We start from the raw sequence: 25,805 nt of genomic DNA on the forward strand, positions 1-25,805 counted from the left end.
GAGAACAAAACAAAACATATTAACAGAATAAAATAAATAGAATAAATATGTAAAAGTAAAATAAATAGAGTAATAAATACGTACAAACATATATACATACATACAGGTGCTGTGGGGAAGGGAAGGAGGTAAGGCGGGGGGATGGGGAGAGGGAGGAGGGGGAGAGGAAGGAGGGAGCTCAGTCTGGGAAGGCCTCCTGGAGGAGGTGAGCTCTCAGTAGGGCCTTGAAGGGAGGAAGAGAGTTAGCTTGGTGGATGTGGGAAGGGAGGGCATTCCAGGCCAGGGGGTTGACATGGGCCGGGGGTTGACGGCAGGGCAGGCGAGAATGAGGCACGGTGAGGAGATTAGTGGCAGAGGAGCGGAGGGTGCGGGCTGGGCTGGAGAAGGACAGAAGGGAGGTGAGGTAGGAGGGGGCAAGGGGATGGACAGCCTGGAAGCCCAGGGTGAGGAGTTTCTGCCTGATGCACAGATTGATTGGTAGCCACTGGAGATTTTTGAGGAAGGGAGTAACATGCCCAGAACATTTCTGGACAAAGACAATCCGGGCAGCAGCGTGAAGTATGGATTGAAGTGGGGAGAGAAACAAGGATGGGAGATCAGAGAGGAGGCTGACCCAGTAATCCAGATGGGTTAGGATGAGAACTTGAACGAGCAGGGTAGTGGTTTGGATGGAGAGGATAGGGTGGATCTTGTCAAGGTTGCGGAGATGAGACTGGCAGGTTTTGGTGACGTCTTGGATGTGAGGGGTGAATGAGAGAGCGGAGTGGAGGATGACACCAAGGTTGCGGGCTTGTGAGACGGGAAGGATGGTAGTGCCATCAACAGTGATGGGAAAGTCAGGGAGAGGACAAGGTTTGGGAGGGAAGACAAGGAGCTCAGTCTTCGACCTGTTGAGCTTTAGGTGGCGGGCGGACATCCAGATGGAGATGTCCTGAAGGCAGGAGGAGATGCGAGCCTGGAGGATGGGAGAGAGGGCAGGGGCAAAGAGGTATATAATAATAATAATAATGATGGCATTTATTAAGCGCTTACTATGTGCAAAGCACTGTTCTAAGCACTGGGGAGGTTATAAGGTGATCAGGTTGTCCCACGAGGGGCTCACAGTCTTCATCCCCATTTTACAGATGAGGTAACTGAGGCCCAGAGAAGTGAAGTGACTTGCCCAAAGTCACACAGCTGGCAATTGGTGGAGCTGGGATTTGAACCCATGACCTCTGACTCCAGAGCCCATGCTCTTTCCACTGAGTCACGCTGCTTCTCTAGGTAGTAGATCTGGGTGTCATCAGCGTAGAGATGATAGCTGAAGCCGTGGGAGCAAATGAGTTCACCAAGGGAGTGAGTGTAGATCGAGAACAGAAGGGGACAAAGAACCGAACCTTGGGGAACCCCCACAGTGAGAGAATGGGAGGGGGAGGAGGAGCCTGCAAAAGAGACTGAGAATGAACGACCGGAGAGATAAGAGGAGAAGCCAAGGTTGGATGGCGTGTTGAGGAGAAGGGGGTGGTCCACAGTGTCGAAGGCAGCTGAGAGGTCGAGGAGGATTAGGATAGAGTAGGAGCTGTTGGATTTGGCAAGCAGGAGGTCATTGGTGACCTTTGAGAGGGCAGTTTTGTTGGAGTGTAGGGGACGGAAGCCAGACTGGAGGGGGTCGAGGAGAGAGTTGGTGCTGAGGAATTCGAGGCAGCACGTGTAGACGACACATTCAAGGTGTTCACGTCCAGTAGTGTCGCCCAGGGCTGAAGATTTCCCAGGACTCCTGACTTCGGTCACCTGATGTCTGATTAAAAGACAGCATGGGGAGAGAGAGAAAAGACACAGAGAGAGAGAGATGGGGAGAGAGGAAGAACAGAGGGAGAGATCAAGAGAGATGGATAAAAATGTGAGCAGGGGAGAGAGGCTGGAGAAGCAGTGTGATCCAGTGGAAAGAGCACAGGCTTTGGAGTCAGAGGTCATGGGTTCAAATCCTGGCTACACCAATTGTCAGCGGTGTGACAACGTCTCTGTGCCTGTTACCTCATCTGTAAAATGGGGATGAAGACTGTGAGCCCCCCGTGGGACAACCTGATCACCTTGTAACCTCCCCAGCGCTTAGAACAGTGCTTTACACATAGCAAGCGCTTAATAAATGCCATCAAAGTATGAAAAAGAGGGAGGGAGAGAAAGAAAGAGATTACTGAGGGAAGAGAGGGGACAGAAGGGGTGGAATGACGTGGAAGAGAGACTGTTGAGGGAAGGGGGAGGTTGGTAGGGAAGGGAGAGGGGGAGAGGGGAAAGTGAAAGGGGAGGTGAAAGGAGGCCTTCCCAGACTGAGCCCCCTTTTTCCTCTCCTCCTCCCCATCCCCCCCGCCCTACCTCCTTCCCCTCCCCACAACACTTGTATATATCTTTGTACAGATTTATTACTCTATTTATTTTACTTGTACATATTTACTATTCTATTTATTTTGTTAATGATGTGCATCTAGCTTTACTTCTATTTATTCTGATGAATTGACACCTGTCCACATGTTTTGTTTTGTTGTCTGTCTCCCCCTTCTAGACTGTGAGCCCGTTGCTGGGTAGGGACCGTCTCTATATGTTGCCAACTTCTACTTCCCAAGTGCTTTGTACAGTGCTCAATAAATACGATTGAATGAATGAATGAATGAGAGAAACAGAGGGAAGGAATGGTGAAAGAAAGAGGGAAAGAGGTATGGACATTGAGAGGGAAAGAGGAGGAGAGATGGAGAAAGAGAAGTGTGGAAGAGTGAGAGAGAGAAACATACAAATGCTCTCCGTCTTGCAAGGTCAGGACTGAATTCTACCAGAAATTAATTTTAAACTTTACTTGCGGCTCTCGCTTGTGACACACACACAGAGTCCATTTAGGTCATCGAAATGGTCCCTCGAGGAGCAGACCTTCTGGTTCTGCTGGAAGTTTCAGATTTCTCAAGATGGAAAGGATCTTTGAGGAGTGATCCAATCGTTTAAACCTTCGATTGGTATTTATGGAAAGTCCACTGGGTAGGGAGCACTGTACTTAGTGCTTGGAGAGTACAATATAATTGAATAGATCCGATTCCTGTCCTTAAGGAGTCCCCACAGCACTTGTATATATGTTTGGACAGATTTATTACTCTATTTATTTTACTTGTACACATTTACTAGTCTATTTATTTTGTTAATGCTGTACACTTAGCTTTAATTCTATTTGTTCTGACAACTTGACACCTGTCCACATGTTTTGTTTTGTTGTCTGTCTCCCCCTTCCAGACTGTGAGCCCGTTGTTGGGTAGGGACCGCCTCTATATGCTGCCGACTTGTACTTCCCAAGAGCTTAGTACAGTGCTCTGCACACAGCGCTCAATAAATACAACTGAATGAATGAATGAATGGATGAATAGGGACTGTCTCTATATGTTGCCTACTTGGACTTCCCAAGCACTTAGTACAGCGCTCTGCACACAGTAAGCGCTCAATAAATACGATTGAATGAATGAATGAATGAATGAATAATCTAGAGGTGGAGACACAAAAATGAACTTCAGGTAAGAAGGGTCATTAGAGTCGACAGCTGTGGACATAGGTGCTTTGGGAGTGGGCGAAGGGGCACGAATTCTCAAATGCTTAGGTGCTAAGCCACGCTGTTTGTAGTTACTAGTTACTAGTTAGAGGAAGCCCTCTCCTACCTCACCTCCCTTCTCTCCTTCTCCAGCCCAGCCCGCACCCTGCACTCTTCTGCCGCCGCTAGCCTCCTCACTGGGCCTCGTTCTCACCTGTCCCGCCGTCGACCCCCGGCCCACGTCCTTCCCCTGGCCCGGAATGCCCTCCCTCCATATATCAGCCAAACTAGCTCTCTTCCTCCCTTCAAAGCCCTACTGAGAGCTCACCTCCTCCAAGAGGCCTTCCCAGACTGAGCCCCCTTTTTCCTCTCCTCCTCCCCATCCCCCCGCCCTACCTCCTTCCCCTCCCCACAGCACTTGAATATATTTGTACATATTTATTACTCTATTTATTTTACTGGTACATACTTACTATTCTATTTATTTTGTTAATGATGTGGAGAAGCAGCGTGGCTCAGTGGAAAGAGGACAGGCTTTGGAGTCAGAGGTCATGGGTTCAAATCCCGGCTCTGCCAATTGTCAGCTGTGTGACTTTGGGCAAGTCACTTCACTTCTCTCCCCCTTTTAGACTGTGAGCCCACTGTTGGGTAGGGACTGTCTCTATGTGTTGCCAATTTGTACTTCCCAAGCGCTTAGTACAGTGCTCTGCACATAGTAAGCGCTCAATAAATACGATTGATTGATTGATTCTCTGTGCCTCAGTTACCTCATCTGTAAAATGGGGATTAAGACTGTGAGCACCCCGTGGGACAGCCTGATCACCTTGTAACCTCCCCAGCGCTTAGAACAGTGCTTTGCACATTGTAAGCACTTAATAAATGCCATTATTATTATTATTATTATATAGCTAAAATTCTATTTGTTCTGACGATTGACACCTGTCTACGTGTTTTGTTTTGCGGTCTATCTCCCCCTTCCAGCCTGTAAGCCCGTTGTTGGGTAGGGACCCTCTCTATACGTTGCCGACTTGTACTTCCCAAGTGCTTAGTACAGTGTTCTGCACACAGTTAGTGCTCAATAAATATGATTGAATGAATGAATGAATGCTTCTCTTTGTTCCCCTCTTATCTCCGCAAATGTACACCTGTTGGCTCTGGAAGCTTGGCGGCAGAAGGGGAGGAAAAAAGCTAATAATAATACTGTTTACTAAGTGCCTTCCTTGTGCAAAGCCCTGGACTTTGAACTGGGAAAGAATACAAGGATGAGCTCTACATTGGTCCTTGTCCCTCAAGTGGCTCACAATATGAATCAATCAATCAATCAATTGTATTTACTGAGCGCTTACTGTGTGCAGAGCACTGTACTAAGCGCTTGGGAAGTACAAGTTGGCAACATATAGAGACAGTCCCTACCCAACAGTGGGCTCACAGTCTAAAAGACAATAGAGGAAATAACATAAATATCAACCAATCGACGGTATTTATTGAGAGTTTACTGCGTGCAGAGCACTGTACTAAGCGCTTGGGAGAGTACAATACAATGGAGTTGGTAGACACGTTCCCTGCCCCCTAGCAGTTCGCAGTTTTGAGGGGAAGACAGATCTTTAAAATAAATTATGGCTACGTACATAACATCATGAGAAGCAGCATAACGTGGTGGATAGAGTCTGGGCTTGGGAGTCAGAAGATCATGGGTTCTAATCCTGACCCCGCCACTTGTCTGCTGTGTGACCGTGGGCAAGTCGCTTCACTTCTCTGTGCTTCAGTTACCTCATCTGTAAAAAAATTAAGAGTGTTAGCCCATTGTGGGACAGAGACTGTGTCCAACTCGATTTGCTTATATCCATCCCAATGCTTAATACAGTGCCTGGCACATAGTAAGTGCTTAACAAATACCACTATTATTATTATTACTATTATTATTATCGTCTAGACTGTAAGCTCCTTGAGGGCAAGGATCCTGTCTACCGACTGTTTTGTATTGGACTCTCCCAAGCACTTTATTCCAAGCTCTGCACACGGTAAGCGCTCGATAAATATCACTGATTGATTGATTTATTGACTGATAAAGCAGAGAAGCAGTGTGGTCTAGAGGAAAAACTGTGGGCCTGGGAATCAGAGGAACTGGATTCTAATCCCGACTCTGCCACTTACCTAATAATAATAATGATGGTGGCATTTATTAAGCGCTTACTATGTGCAAAGCACACCTCTGGTGTGACCTTGGTTAAGTCACTCAGTTCCCTCATCTAGAGAAGGGGAAGGTGATTTTGTTTTTATAAAAAAAGGTATTTGTTAAGTGCTTACTATTTGCCAGGCACTGTACTAAGCAGTGGGGTAGATATTCGCTAGTCAGGTAGGACACAGTCCACGGCCCTCATAATAATAATAATAATAATAATAATAATAATAATATTTGTTAAGCACTTGCTATGTGCCAGGCACTGTTCTAAACACTGGGGTAGATACAAGATAATAGGGTTTGACACAGTCCCTGTTCCACATAGGGCTCAGCGTCCCAATCCCCATTGTACATATGAGGTAACTGAGTCACAGGGAAGTGAAGCAACCCGACCAAGGTCACCCAGCAGACGAGATTAAAAAACCCAGATTAGAACCCATGACCTTCTGATTCCCAGGCCTGAGCTCTATCCACTAGGCCATGCTGCTTCTCCTGGATAAAGCATGGGCCTGGAATTCCGGAGGACTTGGGTTCTAATCCCAGGTCTCGCCGTTCTCTCCACTACTTGGACTGTGAGCCCCATGAGGGACATGGGCCTGTGTCTAACCCAATAAACTGGTATCTACCCCAGCTCTTAGAACAGTGCTTGACATATAGTAAGTGCTTAACAACTATAATAATAATAATAATAATAATAATAATAATAATAACAACAACAACAATAACGTCAGCACTCTGCTGTGGTCACTTCGGCCACAAATAGGTCCCGCACTTAGAATACCTCAGGTGTCTTTCACGAGGTGCTGATTCACTGCCCATTCATTCATTCAATCATATTTATTGAGTGCTTACTGTGTGCAGAGCACTGTACTAAGCGCTTGGAAAGTACAATTTAGCAACAGATCAATCATATTTATTGAGCACTTACTGTACGCAAAGCACTGTACTAAGCACTTGGAAAGTACAATTTAGCAACAGATAGAGACAATCCCTACCCGACAATGGGCTCACAGTCTAGAAATGGGCTCACATGCTCGTGATACCCTAGACTCCAAGACGAACCTGACTGACAGAGAAATAGAGTTGTGAGAGAGATAAGTGGATTGCTAGAGATGAAAGGGTTTGGGGTTTTCTGAAGCATTAAAATAATAATAATAATAATAACAATGGATAATTGTGGTATTTGTTAAGCCCTTACAATGTGCCAAGCACTGTTCTAAGCACTGGGGTAGATACACGCAGCAAGGCTCAGTGGAAAGAGCCCGGGCTTGGGAGTCAGGGGTCATGGGTTCTAATCCCAGCTCTGCCACTTGTCTGCTGTGTGACTTTGGGCCAGTCACTTAACTTCTCCGTGCCTCAGTTCCCTCATCTGGAAAATGGGGATGAAGACTGTGAACCCCACGTGGGACAACCTGGTTACCTTGTATCTACCCCAGCGCTTAGAACAGTGCTTGGCACATAGTAAGTGCTTAACAAATACAAACATTAGTATACAAGCTAATCAGGTTGGACACGGTCTAATCAGGTTGGACACGGTCTAATCAGGGTGGACACGGTCCCTGTACCAAAGAGGGCTCACAGTCTTAATCCCCATTTTACAGATGAGGTAACCGAGGCCCAGAGAAGTGAAGTGATTAGCCCAAGGTCACACAGCAGAAAGGTGGTGAAGCTGGGATTAGAACCCACGTCCTTTGACTCCCAAGCCCGTGCTCTTGCCATTAATAATAATAATAATAACAGCATTTATTATGTGCTTACTATGTGCAAAGCACTGTTCTAAGCGCTGGGGAGGTTACAAGGTGATCAGGTTGTCCCACAGGGGCTCACAGTCAATCCCCATTTTACAGATGAGGGAACTGAGGCACAGAGGAGTTGAGTGACTTGCCCAAAGTCACACAGCTGACAATTGGTGGGGCTGGGATTTGAACCCATGACCACTGACTCCAAAGGCCAGGCTCTTTCCACTGAGCCACGCTGCTTCTAGGCCATTAGGTCATGATGGTTCTTGCCATTGTTATCTATTATTATTATTATACAGATTAGAAAGTTACTATGTGGGGTTCATTCATTCATTCATTCAATCGTATTTATTGAGTTCTTACTGTGTGCAGAACACTATACTAAGCGCTTCGGAAGTACAAGTTGGCAACACATAGAGACGGTCCCTACCCAACAACGGGCTCACAGTCTAAAAGGGGGAGACAGACAGCAAAACAAAACACTTGGACAGGTGTCAAGTCATCAGAATAAACAGAATAAAGCTAGATGCACATCATTAACAAAATATATAGACTAGTAAATATGTACAAGTAAAATAAATAGAGTAATAAAACTACAAACATCTATACAGGTGCTGTGGGGAGGGGAAGGAGGTAGGGCGGGGTGGGTGGGGAGGAGGAGAGGATAAAGGGGGCTCAGTGTTGGAAGGCCTCCTGGAGGAGGTGAGCTCTCAGTAGGGCTTTGAAGGGAGGAAGAGAGCTAGCTTGGCTGATATATGGAGGGAGGGCATTCCGGGCCAGGGGAGGACGTGGGCCGGGGGTCGATGGCGGGACAGGCAAGAACGAGGCCCAGAGAGGAGGTTAGTGGTGGCAGAGGAGCGGAGGGTGCGGGCTGGGCTGGAGAAGGAAAGAAGGGAAGTGAGGTAGGAGGGGGCGAGGGGATGGACAGCCTTGAAGCCAAGAGTGAGGAGTTTTTGCTTGATGTGTAGGTTGACAGGCGGCCACTGCTGTGTGACCTTGGCCAAGCCATTTAACTTCTCTGGGCCTCAGTTACCTCATCTGTAAAATGAGGATTAAGACTGTGAGCCCCACTTGGGACAACCTCATACCTGTATCTACCCCAGCACTTAGAATAGTGCTCGGCACATACAAAGTGCTTAACAAATACCAAAGTTATTGTTATTCTTATTACTAAGCTCTGGGATAGATACAAGATAATCAGGTTGACCACAGTCCCTGTTCCACTTGGGGTGCACAGTCCTAATCCCCATTTGACAGATGAGGGAACTGAGGCCCAAAGGAGTGAAGTGATTTGCCCAAGGTCACACAGCAGACAAATGGTGGATCTGGGACGAGAACCAGGTCCTTCTGACTCTACCCATTAGGTCTTGCTTCTTCCCCTCTGTTTCACTTATGTTTCCTATCTGTCAGTTATTTATATTAATGTCTATCTCCCCCTCTAGACCGTAAGCTCCTTGTGGGCAGGGAACCTGTCTACCAACTCTGTTGGACTGTACTCACCCAAGTGCTTAGTACAGTGCTCTGTGTGCTAAAAGCAGTCAATAAATATCATTCCTGTATATATGTATATATGTTTGTATGTATTTATTACTCTATTTATTTATTTATTTTATTTGTACACATTTATTCTATTTATTTTATTTTGTTAATATGTTTGGTTTTGTTGTCTGTCTCCTCCTTCTAGACTGTGAGCCCGCTGTTAGATAGGGACCGTCTCTATATGTTGCCAACTTGTACTTCCCAAGTGCTTAGTTCAGTGCTCTGAACACAGTAAGCGCTCAGTAAATACGATTGAATGAATGCTGCCGGCCAGCTAAATGTGGCCTAAACTCAGCTGTTGGTATTTACTGAGTGCTTACTGTGTTCAGAGCACTGTACTAAGTGCTGGTTCCTAGGCCAGCCCATACACTTCCCAGTCTGAGCCCCCTTTTTGCTTTCCCCCTCCCAGTCCCCCACCTCTGCCCTACCTCCTTCCCCTCCCCACAGCACTTGTGTATATTTGTACAGATTTATTACTCTATTTATTTTACTTGTACATATTTCCTATTCTATTTATTTTGTTAATGATGTGCATCCAGCTTTATTTCTATTTATTCTGATGACTTGACACCTGCCCACATGTTTTGTTTTTTTGTCTGTCTCCCCCTTCTAGACTGTGAGCCCGTTGCTGCGTATCGTTGCTGGGTATCACCTCCTCCAGGAGGCCTTCCCAGACTGAGCCCCTTCCTTCCTCTCCCCCTCGTCCCCCTCTCCATCCCGCTCATCTTACCTCCTTCCCTTCCCCACAGCACCTGTATATATGTATATATGTTTGTATTTATTACTCTATTTATTTATTTATTTATTTTACTTGTACATATCTATTCTATTTATTTTATTTTGTTAGTATGTTTGGTTTTGTTCTCTGTCTCCTCCTTTTAGACTGTGAGCCCACTGGTGGGTAGGGACTGTCTCTAGATGTTGTCAACTTGTACTTCCCAAGCGCTTAGTACAGTGCTCTGCACACAGTAAGCGCTCAATAAATACGATTGATTGATTGATTGATTGGGTAGGGACCGTCTCTATATGTTGCCGACGTGTACTTCCCAAGCGCTTAGTACAGTTCTCTGCCAATGTGTACTTCCCAAGCATGCAATAAATATGATTGAAATGAATGAATGAATACACTTGGTCTCTCTAATGCTAACCTCACTGCACCTAGATCTCCTCTATCTTGCCACTGACCTCTCGCCCTCATTCTACTTCTGGCCTGGAATGCCCTCTTTCCTCATATCAGACAGATAATAATAATAATGGCATTTATTAAGCACTTACTATGTGCAAAGCACCGTTCTAAGCGCTGGGGAGGTTACAAGGTGATGAGGTTGTCCCACGGTGGGGGGCTCACAGTCTTAATCCCCATTTTACAGATGAGGTAATTGAGGCACAGAGAAGTTAAGTGACTTGCCCAAAGTCACACAGCTGATAATTGGCAGAGCTGGGATTTGAACCCATGATCTCTGACTCCAAAGCCCGTGCTCTTTCCACTGAGCCACGCTGCTTCTTTAAGCAGATCATTGCTGTCCCCCACTACAAAACCTTACTGAAGGCCCATCTCCTCCAAGAAGCCCTCCCTGACTGCACCCTCCTCTCCTCTTCTCCCACTCCCTTCTGCACCACTTATTTGCTCCTTCATTCATCCTCCCTCCCATCCACTCAGCACATATGTATATATCCGTGGGGATGCAGCATGGGGTAATAATAATAATGATAATAATAATTTTGGTATTTGTTAAGCGCTTACTATGTGCCAGGCACTGTTAGAGATACAAAGTAATCAGGTTGTCCCACATGGGCCTCACAGGCTTAATCCCCATTTTCCAGATGAGGTAACTGAGGCACAGAGAAGTTAAGTGACTTGCCTAAAGTCACACAGCTGATAAGTGTGAGCCCACTGTTGGGTAGGGACCGTCTCTATATGTTGCCAACTTGTACTTACCAAGTGCTTAGTACAGTGCTCTGCACACAGTAAGCGCTCAATAAATACGATTGAATGGATGAATAATTGGCGGAGGTGTGATTAGAACCCATGACCTTTGAATCCCAAGCCCGCGCTCTTTCCACTGAGTCATGCCCGAGCCTGGGAGTCAGAAGGTCATGGGTTCTAATCCCGGCTCTGCCATGTGTCTGCTGCGTAACCTTGGGCAAGTCACTTCACTTCTCTGTGCTTCAGTTACCTCATCTGTAAAATGGGGATTAAGACTGTGAGCCCTATGCGGAATGGGGACTGTGTCCAACCCGATTATCTTGTATTCATTCATTCATTCAGTCGTATTTATTGAGCGCTTACTGTGTGCAGAGCACTGTACTAAGCGCTTAGGAAGTACAAGTCGGCAACATATAGAGACAGTCCCTACCCAACAACGGGCTCAAAGTCTAGAAGGGGGAGACAGATGACAAAACAAAACTTGTAGACAGGTGTCAAAATTGTCAGAACAAATAGAATTATACCTATATAATAATAATAATAATAATGGCATTTGTTAAGTGCTTACTATGTGCAAAGCACTGTTCTAAGCGCTGGAGCTATATGCCCATCATTAACAAAATAAATAGAATAGTAAATATGTACAAGTAAAATAGAGTGATAAATCTGTACAAGGGCTGTGGGGAGGGGAAGAGGGTAGGGTGAGGGGGTGGGGAGGAGGAGAAGAAAAAGGGGGCTCAGTCTGGGAAGGCCTCCTGGAGGAGGTGAGCTCTCAGTAGGGCTTTGAAGGGAGGAAGAGAGCTAGTTTTGCGGATATGTGGCCAGAGGGCATTCCAGGCCAGGGGAAGGACATGGGCCGGGGGTTGATGGCAGGACAGGGTTGTATCCAACCCAGCGCTTAGTACAGTGCCTTGCACATAGGAAGCGCTTAACCGCTTAACAAATACCATCATCAGCGCTTAGAACAGTGCCTGGCACATAGTAAGCGCTCAACAAATACCATTATTATCATTTATTTATTTATCTATTCATTTATTTATATTAATGTCTGTGTCCCCCTTCAGACCGTGAGCTCGTTTTGGGCAGGAATGTGCGTTTCTTGTTATTTTGTTCACGCTGCCACGCTGCTTCTGAGGAGGAAAACAAGATCACCACCTGCAAGGAACTTAAAGACTAGAAGGGGAGAAAGATGTTTAAGTAAATTATAGAGGAATTATTATTATTATTGTGGTATTTGTTAAGCGCTTACTATATGCCAGGCACTGTTCTAAGATCTGGGGTAGATACAAGATAATTGAATAATAATAATAATAATAATAATAAGAAGAAGAAGAAGAAGAAGAAGAAGAAGAAGAAGAAGAAGAAGAAGAATGGTATTCGTTAAGCACTTACTATGTGCAAAGCACTGTTATGTTGCCAACTTGTACTTCCCAAGCCCTTAGTACAGTGCTTTGCATGTAGTAAGCGCTCAATAAATACGATTGAATGAATGAAGATGGTAGACATGTGCCCTGCCCACAAGGAGCTTACAGTCCAGAAGCACTGGGGTGTGAGGCCCCACCTCCTGAAATTTTTAACTCATTTTTTCCCCTTCATTAATTAGTCCCCCTGAACTACTAGGCCCCAAGGTTTTCAGATCCAAGCACACTTTAATAATGATAATGATGGCATTTATTAAGCACTTATTATGTGCAAAGCACTGTTCTAAGCACTGGGGAAGTTTCAAAGAGATCAGGTTCCCCCACGTGGGGCTCAAAGTCTTAATCCCCATTTTACAGATGAGGGAACTGAGGCCCAGAGAAGTGTAGTGACTTGCTCAAAGTCACAAAGATGACAAGTGGTGGAGCTGGGATTTGAACCCATGACCTCTGACTCCAAAGCCTGTGCTCTTTCCACTGAGCCACACTGCTTCTCTACTAGTCCCCAAGGGTTTCCGATCCAAGCGCACTTTGACCCCATCCCCAAAAGCACTCACATACATTATTGTTTTATGCAAGTCGTCTCTGAGTGATAGCGACACCATGGATGCATCTCTCCCAAAACGCCTCACCTCCTTCTGCAATCCTTCTGGTAGTGGATTCACAGTATTTCCTTGGTAAAAACATGGAAGTGGTTTACCCTCGCCTACTTCTGCACTTACATACATAAGAGGTCGTGGGTTCTAATCCCAGCTCCACCACTTGTCAACTGTGTGACTTTGGGTAAGTCACTTCACTTCTCTGGGCCTCAGTTCCCTCATCTGTAAAATGGGGATTAAGACTGTGAGCCCCATGTGGGACAATCTGATCACCTTGTATCCCCCCATTCATTCATTCAATAGCATTTATTGAGCGCTTACTGTGTGCAGAGCACTGAACTAAGTGCTTGGGAAGTACAAGTTGGCAACATAACAGTGCTTTGCACATAGTAAGTGCTTAACAAAGACCATTACTATTATTATTATTATTATTCAATTATCTTATATCTACCCCAGATCTTAGAACAGTGCCTGGCATATAGTAAGCGCTTAACAAATGCCACAATAATAATAATGATAATTCCTCTATAATTTACTTAAACATCTTTCTCCCCTTCTAGTCTTTAAGTTCCTTGCAGGTGGTGATCTTGTTTTCCCACTCAACAGCAGCGTGGCTCAGTGGAAAGAGCCCGGGCTTTGGAGTCAGAGGTCATGGGTGAAAATCCCGGCCCCGCCAACTGTCAGCTGTGTGACTTTGGGCAAGTGACTTAACTTCTCTGTGCCTCAGTTCCCTCATCTGAAAAATGGGGATTAAAACTGTGAGCCCCCTGTGGGACAACCTGATCACCTTGTAACCTCCCCAGCGCTTAGAACAGTGCTTAGCACATAGTAAGCGCTTAACAAATTCCATTATTATTATCATTATTATTATTATTATTACTCTGAATGATACTTTCCCAAGCTCTCAGGACAACGCTCTGCACACTGTAAGCACTCGAAAAATCCCACTGATTGATCGATTGAACTACAAGGTCCTATTTAGAATGATGATGATGGTATTTGCTGAGCTCTTACTATGAGTCAAGTACCTTTCTAAGTGCTGGGGAAGATACAAACTAATCAAGTTGGACACAGTCCCTGTCCCCCATGGGGCTCACAGTCTTAATCCTCATTTTACAGCTGAGGTAATCGAGGCACAGAGAACTGAAGTGACTTGCCTGAGGTCACACAGAAGACAAGTGACTTTGGGCAAGTCACTTAACTTCTCTGTGCCTCTGTTCCCTCATCTGTAAAATGGGGATTAAAACTGTGAGCCCCCCGTGGGACAACCTGATCACCTTGTAACCTCCCCAGCGCTTAGTACAGTGCTCTGCACACAGTAAGCGCTCAATAAATACAATTGAATGAATGAATAAGTGGCTGTGCCGGAATTAGAACCCATGCTATCCACTACATCATGCTGCTTTCCTTAGGACTGAGTTGTGCCCTGCCTGAATACATCCCACCGTGCTCGAGAACTGATCCAAATTAATCCAAATTGATCAGCGACTGTTTCTACATTGATAAAACTGATTAAACTGTATTTTAAACTTTTTTATTAATAATGATAGCATTTATTAAGCGCTTACTATGTGCAAAGCACTGTTCTAAGCGCTGGGGAGGTTAACAAGGTGATCAGGTTGTCCCATGGGGGGCTCACAGTCTTCATCCCATTTTACAGATGAGGTAACTGAGGCCCAGAGAAGTTAAGTGACTTGCCCAAAGTCACACAGCTGAAAAGTGGTGGAGCCGAGATTTGAACCCATGACCTCTGACTCCAAAGCCCTGGCTCTTTCCACTGAGCCACGCTGCTGCTTTTTTATTACTGCTTAGCCAATCCATATTTTTAAATACTTCACTCCCAGACCCACAGCACTTGTGTATATTTGTACATACTTATTATTCTATTTATTTTATTAATGATGTGTACAGATCCATAATTCTATTCATCTATTTTGATGGCATTGATACCTGTCTACTTGTTTTGTTTTGTTGTCTGTCTCCCCCTTCTAGACTGTGAGCCCGTTGTTGGGTAGGAACCATCTCTATCTGTTGCCGAATTGTAGTTTCCAAGCACTTAGTACAGTGCTCTGCACACAGTAAGTGCTCACTTCAGTCTATGCTGCCCGGATCATCTTTGTGCAGAAACGCTCTGGGCATGTTACTCCCCTCCTCAAAAATCTCCAGTGGCTACCAGTCAACCTACACATCAGGCATAAACTCCTCACTCTTGGCTTCAAGGCTGTCCATCCCCTCGCCCCCACCTCCCTCACCTCCCTTCTCTCCTTCTCTGGCCCAGCCTGCACCCTCCGCTCCTCTGCCACTAATCTCCTCACCGTTAGGCCTCGTTCTCGCCCGTCCCGCCATCGACCTCCGGCCCACATCCTCCCCCTGGCCTGGAATTCCCTCCCTCCCCACATCTGCCAAGCTAGCTCTCTTCCTCCCTTCAAAGCCCTTCTGAGAGCTCACCTCCTCCAGGAGGCCTTCCCACACTGAGCCCCCTTTTTCCTCTCCCCCTCCCCATCGCCCCCGCCCTACCTCCTTCCCCTCCCCACAGCACCTGTATATATGTTTGTACAGATCTATTACTCTATTTTACTTGTACATATTTACTATTCTATTTATTTTGTTACTGATGTGCATCTAGCTTTACTTCTATTTATTCTGATGACTTGACACCTGTCCACGTGTTTTGTTTTGTTGTCTGTCTCCCCCTTCTAGACCGTGAGCCCGTTGTTGGGTAGGGACCGTCTCTATATGTTGCCAACTTGGACTTCCCAAGCGCTTAGTACAGTGCTCTGCACACAGTAAGCGCTCAATAAATACGATTGAATGAATGAATAAATATGATTGAATGAAATAATAGCTAACAGACTACACTGCACTGCTGTTCTCCATAAAAACAACAACACGTGCAGGCCACACAGATGGATTTCTGAACACGTGGCAACACTACTGTTTGTTCAACACTACTGAACAAACGTAGGTGCCCCTGAGTTAAAAGGTTAAAAAAACACCACGGCTCTAATAGGCTTTCTAATCTAACTGAAGCCTTTCAAGCCACACAAAACAAAAAAGACCGCGAGGTTACACAAATAATGATAAAAGACATAGATCCAAATTATTACTAGTCTACGTACAATATAAAGTACCAGAAAATACTGGACTTTCCTCGTCTCCAGTTGCAAACATCTGTTCTGGTGTTTTTGATGTGCTGAATTGTTGTAGAGCGGAACAAATCTGTACGAGTCAAAAGTGATGCCGTCAATTCCCACATGGCCGAGTGTCAAGATCCCGAACTTGGGAAACCTGCGTTCTAATCCCGGCTCTGGGACATGTCTGCTGTGTGATCTTGGGCAAGTCACTTCACTTCTCTGGGCCTCAGTTACCTCACCTGTAAAATGGGGATTAAGGGTGTGAGCCCCATGTGGGATGGGGACTGTGTCCAGCCTGAATGACTTGAATCTACCCCAGTGCTTAGAACAGTGCTCGTCACAAAGTAAGTAATTATTAATAATAATAAGAATGGTATCTGTTAAACACTTACTGTGTGCCAAGCACTGTTGTAGATACAAGGTTATCAGGTTGTCCCACCTGGGGCTAACAGTCTCAATCCCCATTTTACAGACGAGGTAACCGAGGCACAGAGAAGTGAAGTGATTTGCCCAAAGTCACTCAGCTGACAAGTGGCGGAGTTGGGATTTGAACCCATGACCTGTGACTCCAAAGCCCGGGCTCTTTCCACTGAGCCACGCACAGTCTTAGGTGTGGGGGAGAAATGCTAAGAAACGCTTAGAGAAGCGGCATGGCCTAGTGGATACAGTACGGGCTTGGGAGTCAGAAAGACCTGGGTTCTAAATCTTCCTCTGACTCTTATCTGCTGTGTGATGTTGGGCAAGTCCCTTCATTTCTCTGGGCCTCAGTGACCTCATCTGAAAAATAATAATAATAATGTTGGTATTTGTTAAGCGCTTACTATGTGCCAAGCACTGTTCTAAGCGCTGGGGGGGATACAAGGTAATCAAGGTTGTCCCACTTGGGGCTCACATTCTTCATCCCCAATTTACAGATGAGGGAACCGAGGCACAGAGAAGTGAAGTGACTTGCCCAAAGTCACACAGCTGACAAGTGGCTTTTAGACTTTTAGGCTTTTAGACTGTGAGCCCACTGTTGGGTAGGGACTGTCTCTATATGTTGCCAATTTGTACTTCTCAAGCGCTTAGTACAGTGCTCTGCACATAGTAAGCGCTCAATAAATACGATTGATGATGATGATGAAGTGGCTGAATCGGGATTTGAACCCATGACCTCTGACTCCCAAGCCCGGGCTCTTTCCACTGAGCCCCGACTGGGGATGAACACAGTGAGCCCCATGTGGGACAGGGACTGGGTCCCACCCAAATGGTTTGTATCTACCCCACCGCTTAGAACAGTGCCAGGCACATAGTAAACAGTGCTCTGCACACAGTAAGCGCTCAATAAATACGATTGATTGATTGATTGATAAACATTTAACAGATATCATAAAAGATAAGCTAATCGGTCCCTTTCCTGGGGATTTTTCTCTTGTCAATGAGATGAGTTCCTTGGACGTTTCTAGTTTTTAGAAACTTTAGGACCTTCTGTATTTTTAAAGTGAAAAAAAGTCCTTTGTCCCCTGGCTTTCTGTTTGCTTTGTTCGTGGGCAAGATCCGGACGCAGCTTTGTTTTGTGAAATAATAACTTGGCACAGCTGTGCGCAGAGCAGCCAAGAGGCTTTCCCAGAGTCCCTGCAGTCACAAACTCCTCAGGGGACCGAGGAGAGGGCGTGGACAGAACTGGGCTTCGAAGCCCAGGTCCTCAAGGATCACGAACACTTTTTATTTTATTTTATGGTCTTTGTTAAACGCTATGCGCCAGGCACTATTCTAAGCGCTGGGGTAGATAAAGCTCATCAGGTTGGGTACGGTCCATGTCCCACGTGGGGCTCACCGCTTCAGTCCTCGTTTTACTGATGAGGTAACTGAGGCCCAGAGAAGGTAAGTGACTTGCTCTAGGTCACAGACAGATGGGGATGGGGATGGGGCAGTGGTTTGGGCCTCAAGCCAATCTGTGTTTCAAGGACCGGGATGGGAATTTGGAGTTTTGAGGAGACTGGGACAAGGTGAGACTGTGATACTGAGGAGATCAGTATGGCCTAGTGGATAGATGGACTGGAAGTCAGAAGAACCTGCCTTCTAATCCCCGCTCCGCCACTTGCAGCTGTGTGACCTTAGGTAAGTCACTTCACTTCCCTGGGCCTCAGTTCCCTCCACTGTAAAGTGGTGATTGAGACTGTGAGCCCCACATGGGACAGGGATCGTGTCTAACCCAATTGGCTTGCATCCACCCCAGCGCTTAGTACAGAGCCTGGCATTTAGACTGACTTTGGAAGGTGGGGAGAGTAGCTGGCTGGTGTCGATGGAGCGGGGAGGAATTCCCGGCCAGAGGGAGGATGTGGGAGATGAGATTGAGGCGGTGAGCGAGGAAGCGCTAGAGGAGCGAAGCGTGCGGACTGGGTTGTAGTAGGAAATCAGGGAGGTGAAGTAGGATAGAGCGAGTTGAGGGAGGGCGTTCAAACCAACGGTAAGGAGTTTCTGTTTGATCCCCATTTTACAGATGAGGTGACTGAGGCCTAGCGAACTGTAAGTGACTTGCCCAATATCATACGGCAGACAGGTGGTAGAGAAATGGTCAGAACCCAGGTCCTCTGACTCCTGGGCTCGGGTTCTTACCACTAGACCCCGCGGCTTCTTATTCTTAGGCCTGTCTTCCTGTGAGAATGGGTTCCGCGTGTTTACCGTGGAGGAGAGTAGTAATATTGCCATAATAATTGTACTTATTAAGCCCTTACTATGTACCAAACACTGTTCTAAATTCTGGGGTTAATTCCCAGACTGAGCCCCCTCCTTCCTCTCCCTCTTCTCTCCCTCCCCATCCCCCCCGCCTTACCTCCTTCCCCTCCCCACAGCACCCGGATATATGTTTGGTAGGGACTGTCTCTATATGTTGCCAATTTGTACTTCCCAAGCGCTTAGTACAGTGCTCTGCACATAGTAAGCGCTCAATAAATACTATTGATGATGATTGATGATGTTTGTGCATATTTATTATGCTATTTATTTATTTTACTTGTACATATTTATTCTATTTATTTTATTTTGTTAATATGTTTTGTCTTGCTGGCTGTCTCCCCCTTGCCAACTTGTACTTCCCAAGTGCATAGTACAGTGCTCTGCACAAAGTAAACGCTTAATAAATACGATTCAATGAATGAATGAATTTAGTAAATGCTTAACAGATACCATAAAAAAAGAGGCAAACTGGAAAGCAGCAGTGGGTGATGGATAACTGGTGGATTCTGTGTATTTGCCTGGTGGTAGATGAATTGAGTCATCTCAGCTCCACCTGCATACGTGGGTAGAATCCAGTGCTTCAGCATTTAGAACAGTGTTTTGCACATAGTAAGCGCTTAATAAATGTTATAAAAAAATCCATCATTGATGATGATGATGGTATTTGTTAAAGTGCTTACTATGTGCCAAGCACTGTTCTAAGTGCTGGATTAATCAATAAATTAATCAATGGATCCATGGTATTTATTGAGTACCTGTTGCAGAGCACTGGATTAAGTGCTTGAACAATCCAATACAATTAGGGGACATTAGCCTTCCCTTCACAGAGCGTACACTCTAGCAGGAGTAGAAGGACAACTTAATAATGATAATAATAATGACATTTATTAAGCGCTTACTATGTGCAAAGCACTGTTCTAAGCGCTGGGGAGGCTACAAGGTGATCAGGTTGTCCTATGGGGGGCTCACAGTCTTAATCCCCATTGTCCAGATGAGGGAACTGAGGCCCAGAGAAGTGAAGTGACTTGCCCAAAGTCACACAGCTGACAGTTGGCGGAGCAGGGATATGAACCCATGACCTCTGACACCAAAGCCCGTGCTCTCTCCACTGAGCCACGCTGCTTCTCTAAAGTTATAAAGTTATTAGAAAGCTATAAAGTTAAGCTACATATTAAATTTTATATAGTATATATTATATTATATATAACTATATATTAAAGTATATATATATATAAACTATATATTAAAGTTATAAAGTTATTATTAGTCACTTCACTTCTCCGGGCCTCAGTTCCCCCTTCTAGACTGTTAGCCCGCTGTTGGGTAGGGACTGTATCTATGTGTTGCCGACTTGTACTTCCCAAGCACTTAGTACAGTGCTCTGCACACAGTAAGCGCTCAATAAATATGACTGATTGATTGATTGATATATGCCCTCATCTGTAAAATGGGGATTAAGACTGTGAGCCCCACGTGGGACAACCTGATCACCTTGTAACCTCCCCAGCGCTTAGAACAGCGCTTTGCACATAGTAAGCGCTTACCAAATACCATCATTATTATTATATAGATAGATAGAGATTATATACATATGCATCTATATGTCTATCTATGCGATGATCATTCTTCCTTGTGCATCTACATTAATGGAATCATTTGAAGCAGGCACAGCTGGTACCATGTCATCCTCCCCCTTGTCCCCCTCTCCATCCCCCCCATCTTACCTCCTTCTCTTCCCCACAGCACCTGTATATATGTATATATGTTTGTACATATTTATTACTCTATTTATTTACTTATTTATTTTACTTGTACGTATCTATTCTATTCATTTTATTTTGTTAGTATGTTTGGTTTTGTTCTCTGTCTCCCCCTTTTAGACCGCAAGCCCACTGCTGGGTTGGGACTGTCTCTATACGTTACCAACTTGGATTTCCCAAGCGCTTAGTACAGTGCTCTGCACACAGTAAGCGCTCAATAAATACGATTGATGATGATGATCTTCAATCCCCAGCCCCCAAACTTCGCAACACAACCTCTTTTTGTTTCCTTCTCCTCCTCCTTCCCGCGGCGCGTTCCAGAAATCCGCGCACAGCTCCGGGCCTGGGATCTGCGGGGCCAGGCCTCGTTGCTGGGCAGATGCTAAATTTGGAAAGTCGTTTTTCCATCCTGTGTGGTTAGGGAATGGCTACTGAAGGAGAGTGTCTCCGGCCGCTCAGGACGGGCAGGGCCCGCTGCACACCAAAGGCCAACTCCGTCTTTCCCCCGCTTCAGGCAATATGTCTGTCAACACCGGGGCAAGTCACTTCACTTCTCTGGGCCTCAGTTACCTAATAATAATAATAATAATAATGGTATTTATTAAGCGCTTACTACGTGCAAAGCACTGTTCTAAGCGCTGGGGAGGTTACAATAATAATAATAATGTTGGTATTTGTTAAGCGCTTACTATGTGCAAAGCACTGCTATAAGCGCTGGGGTAGATACAAGGTAATCAGGTTGTCCCATGAGAGGCTCACATCCCCATTTTCCAGATGAGGTAACTGAGGCACAGAGCAGTGAAGTGACTTGCCCAAAGTCACACAACTAATTGGCAGAGCTGGAATTTGAACCCATGACCTCTGACTCCAAAGCCCGGGCTCTTTCCACTGAGCCACACTGCTTCTCTACCTCAACTCTAACTCAACTGTGAGCCCCACGTGGGACAGGGATGGTGTCCAACCTGATTCACTCGTATCTACCCCAGTGCTTAGAATAGTGCCTGGTGTATAGTAAGTGCTTAACAAACAGCGCTTAGAACAGTGCTTTGCACATAGTAAGCGCTTAATAAATGCCATCATTATTATTATTAAATAAGTAGCATGATGTGTAGAAGCAGCATGGTGTACTCAGTAGAGAAGCAGCGTGGCTCAGTGGAAAGAGCCTGGGCTTTGGAGTCAGGGGTCATGGGTTTGAATCCCGGCTCTGCCAATTGTCAGCTGTGTGACTTTGGGCAAGTCACTTAACTTCTCTGCACCCCAGTTCCCTCATCTGGTAAATGGGGATTAAGACTGTGAGCCCCCTGTGGGACCGCCTGATCTCCTTGTAATCTCCCCAGCGCTTAGTACAGTGCTTTGCACATAGTAAGCGATTAATAAATGCCATTATTATTATTATTACTGGGTAGAGTGAGGGCTTGGGAGTAGGAAGGTCAGGGTTCTAATCCTGACTCCACCACTTGTCAGCAGTGTGACCCTGGGCAAGTCACTTCACCTCCCTGAGCCTCAGTTCCCTCATCTGTAAAATGGGGATTAAGACTGTGAGCCCCCCGTGGGACAACCTGATCTCCTTGTAATCTCCCCAGCGCTTAGTACAGTGCTTTGCACACAGTAAGCGATTAATAAATGCCATCATTATTATTATTATTACTGTGTAGAGTGAGGGCCTGGGAGTAGGAAGGTCAGGGTTCTAATCCTGACTCCGCCACTTGTCAGCAGTGTGACCCTGGGCAAGTCACTTTACCTCCCTGAGCCTCAGTTCCCTCATCTGTAAAATGGGGATTAAGACTGTGAGCCCCACGTGGAACAACCTCATCACTTTGTATCCTCCCCAGCATTTAGAACAGCGCTTTCAACATAGCTCTTAACAAATGTCATTATCATTATTATTATTCTCTGAGCCTCAGTTCCCTCATCTGTAAAACCGGTATTAAGACTGTGAGGCCCATGTGGGACAGGGACTGCGTCCCACCCGCTTTGCTTGTTCTTATAACAGAGCTTAGAGCAAATACCACAGTTATTATTATTAATAATAATTAATCATTAAAAATAATGGCATTTATTAAGTGCTTACTATGTGCAAAACACTGTTCTAAGCACTGGAGAGGTTACAAGGTGGTCAGGTTGTACCAGGGGGGCTTACGGTCTTAACCCCCATTTTACAGATGAGGTAACTGAGGCACAGGGAAGTTGTGACTTGCTCAAAGTCACACAGCTGACAATTGGCGGAGTCAGAATTAGAACCCATGACCTCTGACTCCAAAGCCCGGGCTTTTCCCACTGAGCCACGCTGCTTCTCTGGGAGAATTATTATTCCCCCAGGCACTTAATACAGTGTTCTGCACACAATAAGTGCTCAATATTGATTGATTGATTCACTATTTTTTTAACGGTATTTGTTAAGCATTTACTCTGTGCCGGGCACTGTACTAAGCGCTGGGGTAGATACTAGCGAGTCCAGTTGGACACAAACCTTGTCCCCCGTGGGGCTCACAGTCTCAATCCCCATTTTACAGATGAGGGAACTGGGGCACAGAGACGTGAAGCGACTTGACCCAGGTCACACAGGCGTCCCTCCTCTCTCCTCTCCCGGTTGCTAGCAAGCAGATGTGCACAACTCCAGTTTATCTGGGTGGGTTTATGATATGCAGCTGTGTGGAATATCTGGACATTTTTGTGTGTGTGTGTGTGTGTTTTTGTGGGGTGCCTTACTCTTTTGGGTCCCGAGGAAGAGGCCCCGGTTATTCTGGGGCCACGGCTTTCCACGTGGAAGCAGGACCCGGGTTTAGTCGAGGAAAAAGAGGCTCGGCTCTAGACCGCAGCCCGAAGGGGTGACGTGAGCTCGGTTGTTTAAAAGCTGGTTTGCTGCTTTCTGATCTAAGTCATCTGGTCCAAAGGGAGCGAAGCGGACAGTGAGGGGAAAGAGAGGCCAAAAGGAAAGAAAGCATCCAACGGAGAACTTGGCGTCTTTCCCAGGCTCCCCTCCCTGTTTCCCTTCCAGATAGCTGACACTTTGACCCTTAAATTCCAGGATTTGTGAGCCAAAAGCCACTCTCTTGAACAAAGTTGGACATTTCAGCCGACTCCGTCACGGCATTCCGTCTCTGGTGGATATGGGGATCTGACATTTTTCAGGGAGCTGGCAGGAAGGAAGAGTAAAATCCCGGCGCTGGCAACAGGGAAGGGTTAGACCTGGATCCCGGTGTTTTCAGGGTGGGATTATTTAATAGCTGTAGTCTTTGTCAGGGGCTTACTATGGGCCAAGCACTGAGGTAGATACAAGATGATCAGATCAGGCACGGTCCCAGTCCTGGTTAGACGTAGCATGGCCTAGGAGTAGTAGAAGTTAGGAGTAATAGTAGTAGAAGTCATAATTAAAATAAGAATAATAACATAATATAATGATGGCATTTGTTAAGGGCTTACTATGTGCCAAGCACTGTTCTAAGCGCTGGGGTACATACAAGGTAATCAGGTTGTCCCATGTGGGGCTCACAGTCTTAATCCCCATTTTTCAGATGAGGTAACTGAGTCACAGAGATGTTAAGTGACCTGTATATATGCATATATGTTTGTACATATTTATTACTCTATTTTACTTGTACATATTTATCCTATTTAGTTTATTTTGTTAATATGTTTTGTTTTGTTGTCTGTCTCCCCCTTCTAGACTGTGAGTCCGCTGTTGGGTAGGGACTGTCTCTATATGTTGCCAACTTGGACTTCCCAAGCACTTAGTATAGTACTCTGCACACAGTAAGTGCTCAATAAATACGATCGAATGAATGAATGAATGAATGAGGTAGATACAAGATGATCAGATCAGGCCTGGTCCCTGTCCTGGTTAGACGTAGCATGGCCTAGGAGTAGTAGAAGTTAGGAGTAATAGTAGTAGTAGTCATAATTAAAATAATAATAATAAAACAATATAATGTTGGCATTTGTTAAGCGCTTATTATGTGCCAAGCACTGTTCTAAGCACTGGGGTACATACAAGGTAATCAGGTTGTCTCATGTGGGGCTCACAGTCTTAATCCCCATTTTTCAGATGAGGTAACTGAGGCACAGAGATGTTAAGTGACCTGTATATATGTTTGCACATATTTATTACTCTATTTATTTTACTTGTACATATTTATTCCATTTAGTTTATTTTGTTAATATGTTTTGTTTTGTTGTTTGTCTCCCCCTTCTAGACTGTGAGCCCGCTGTTGGGTAGGGACCGTCTCTCTATGTTGCCAACTTGGGCTTCCCAAGCGCTTAGTACAGTGCTCTGCACACAGTAAGTGCTCAATAAATACTATTGAATGAATGAATGAATGAATGAGGTAGATACAAGATGATCAGATCAGGCATGGTCCCTGTCCTGGTTAGACGTAGCATGGCCTAGGAGTAGTAGAAGTTAGGAGTAATAGTAGTAGAAGTCATAATTAAAATAAGAATAATAACATAATATAATGATGGCATTTGTTAAGCGCTTACTATGTGCCAAGCACTGTTCTAAGCGCTGGGATACATACAAGGTAATCAGGTTGTCCCATGTGGGGCTCACAGTCTTAATCCCCATTTTTCAGATGAGGTAACTGAGTCACAGAGATGTTAAGTGACCTGTATATATGCATATATGTTTGTACATATTTATTACTCTATTTTACTTGTACATATTTATTCTATTTAGTTTATTTTGTTAATATGTTTTGTTTTGTTGTCTGTCTCCCCCTTCTAGACTGTGAGCCCGCTGTTGGGTAGGGACTGTCTCTATATGTTGCCAACTTGGACTTCCCAAGCGCTTAGTACAGTGCTCTGTACACAGTAAGTGCTCAATAAATATGATTGAATGAATGAATGAATGACCGCCTATATGTTGCCAACTTGTACTTCCCAAGCGCTTAGTACAGTGCTCTGCACACAGTAAGTGCTCAATAAATACGATTGAATGAATGAATGAATGACCGTCTATATGTTGCCAACTTGTACTTCCCAAGCGCTTAGTCCAGTGCTCTGCACACAGTAAGCGCTCAATAAATACAATTGAATGAATGAATGATAAGTGACTTGTCCAAGGTTACACAGTTGACAAGTGGCGGCGCTGGGATTAGAACCCGCGACCTCTGACTCCCAAGCCCAGGCTCTTTCCACTAAGCCACGCTGCTGATAATCGTGGTATTTGTTACTTTTCTAAGCCCTGGGGTAGATACAAGTTAATTAGGCTGGACACAGTCCCTGTCCCACGTGGGAATCACAGTCTCAA

This window comes from Tachyglossus aculeatus, chromosome 2, assembly GCF_015852505.1.
Source record: "Tachyglossus aculeatus isolate mTacAcu1 chromosome 2, mTacAcu1.pri, whole genome shotgun sequence".
NCBI classification, from domain to species: domain Eukaryota; kingdom Metazoa; phylum Chordata; class Mammalia; order Monotremata; family Tachyglossidae; genus Tachyglossus; species Tachyglossus aculeatus.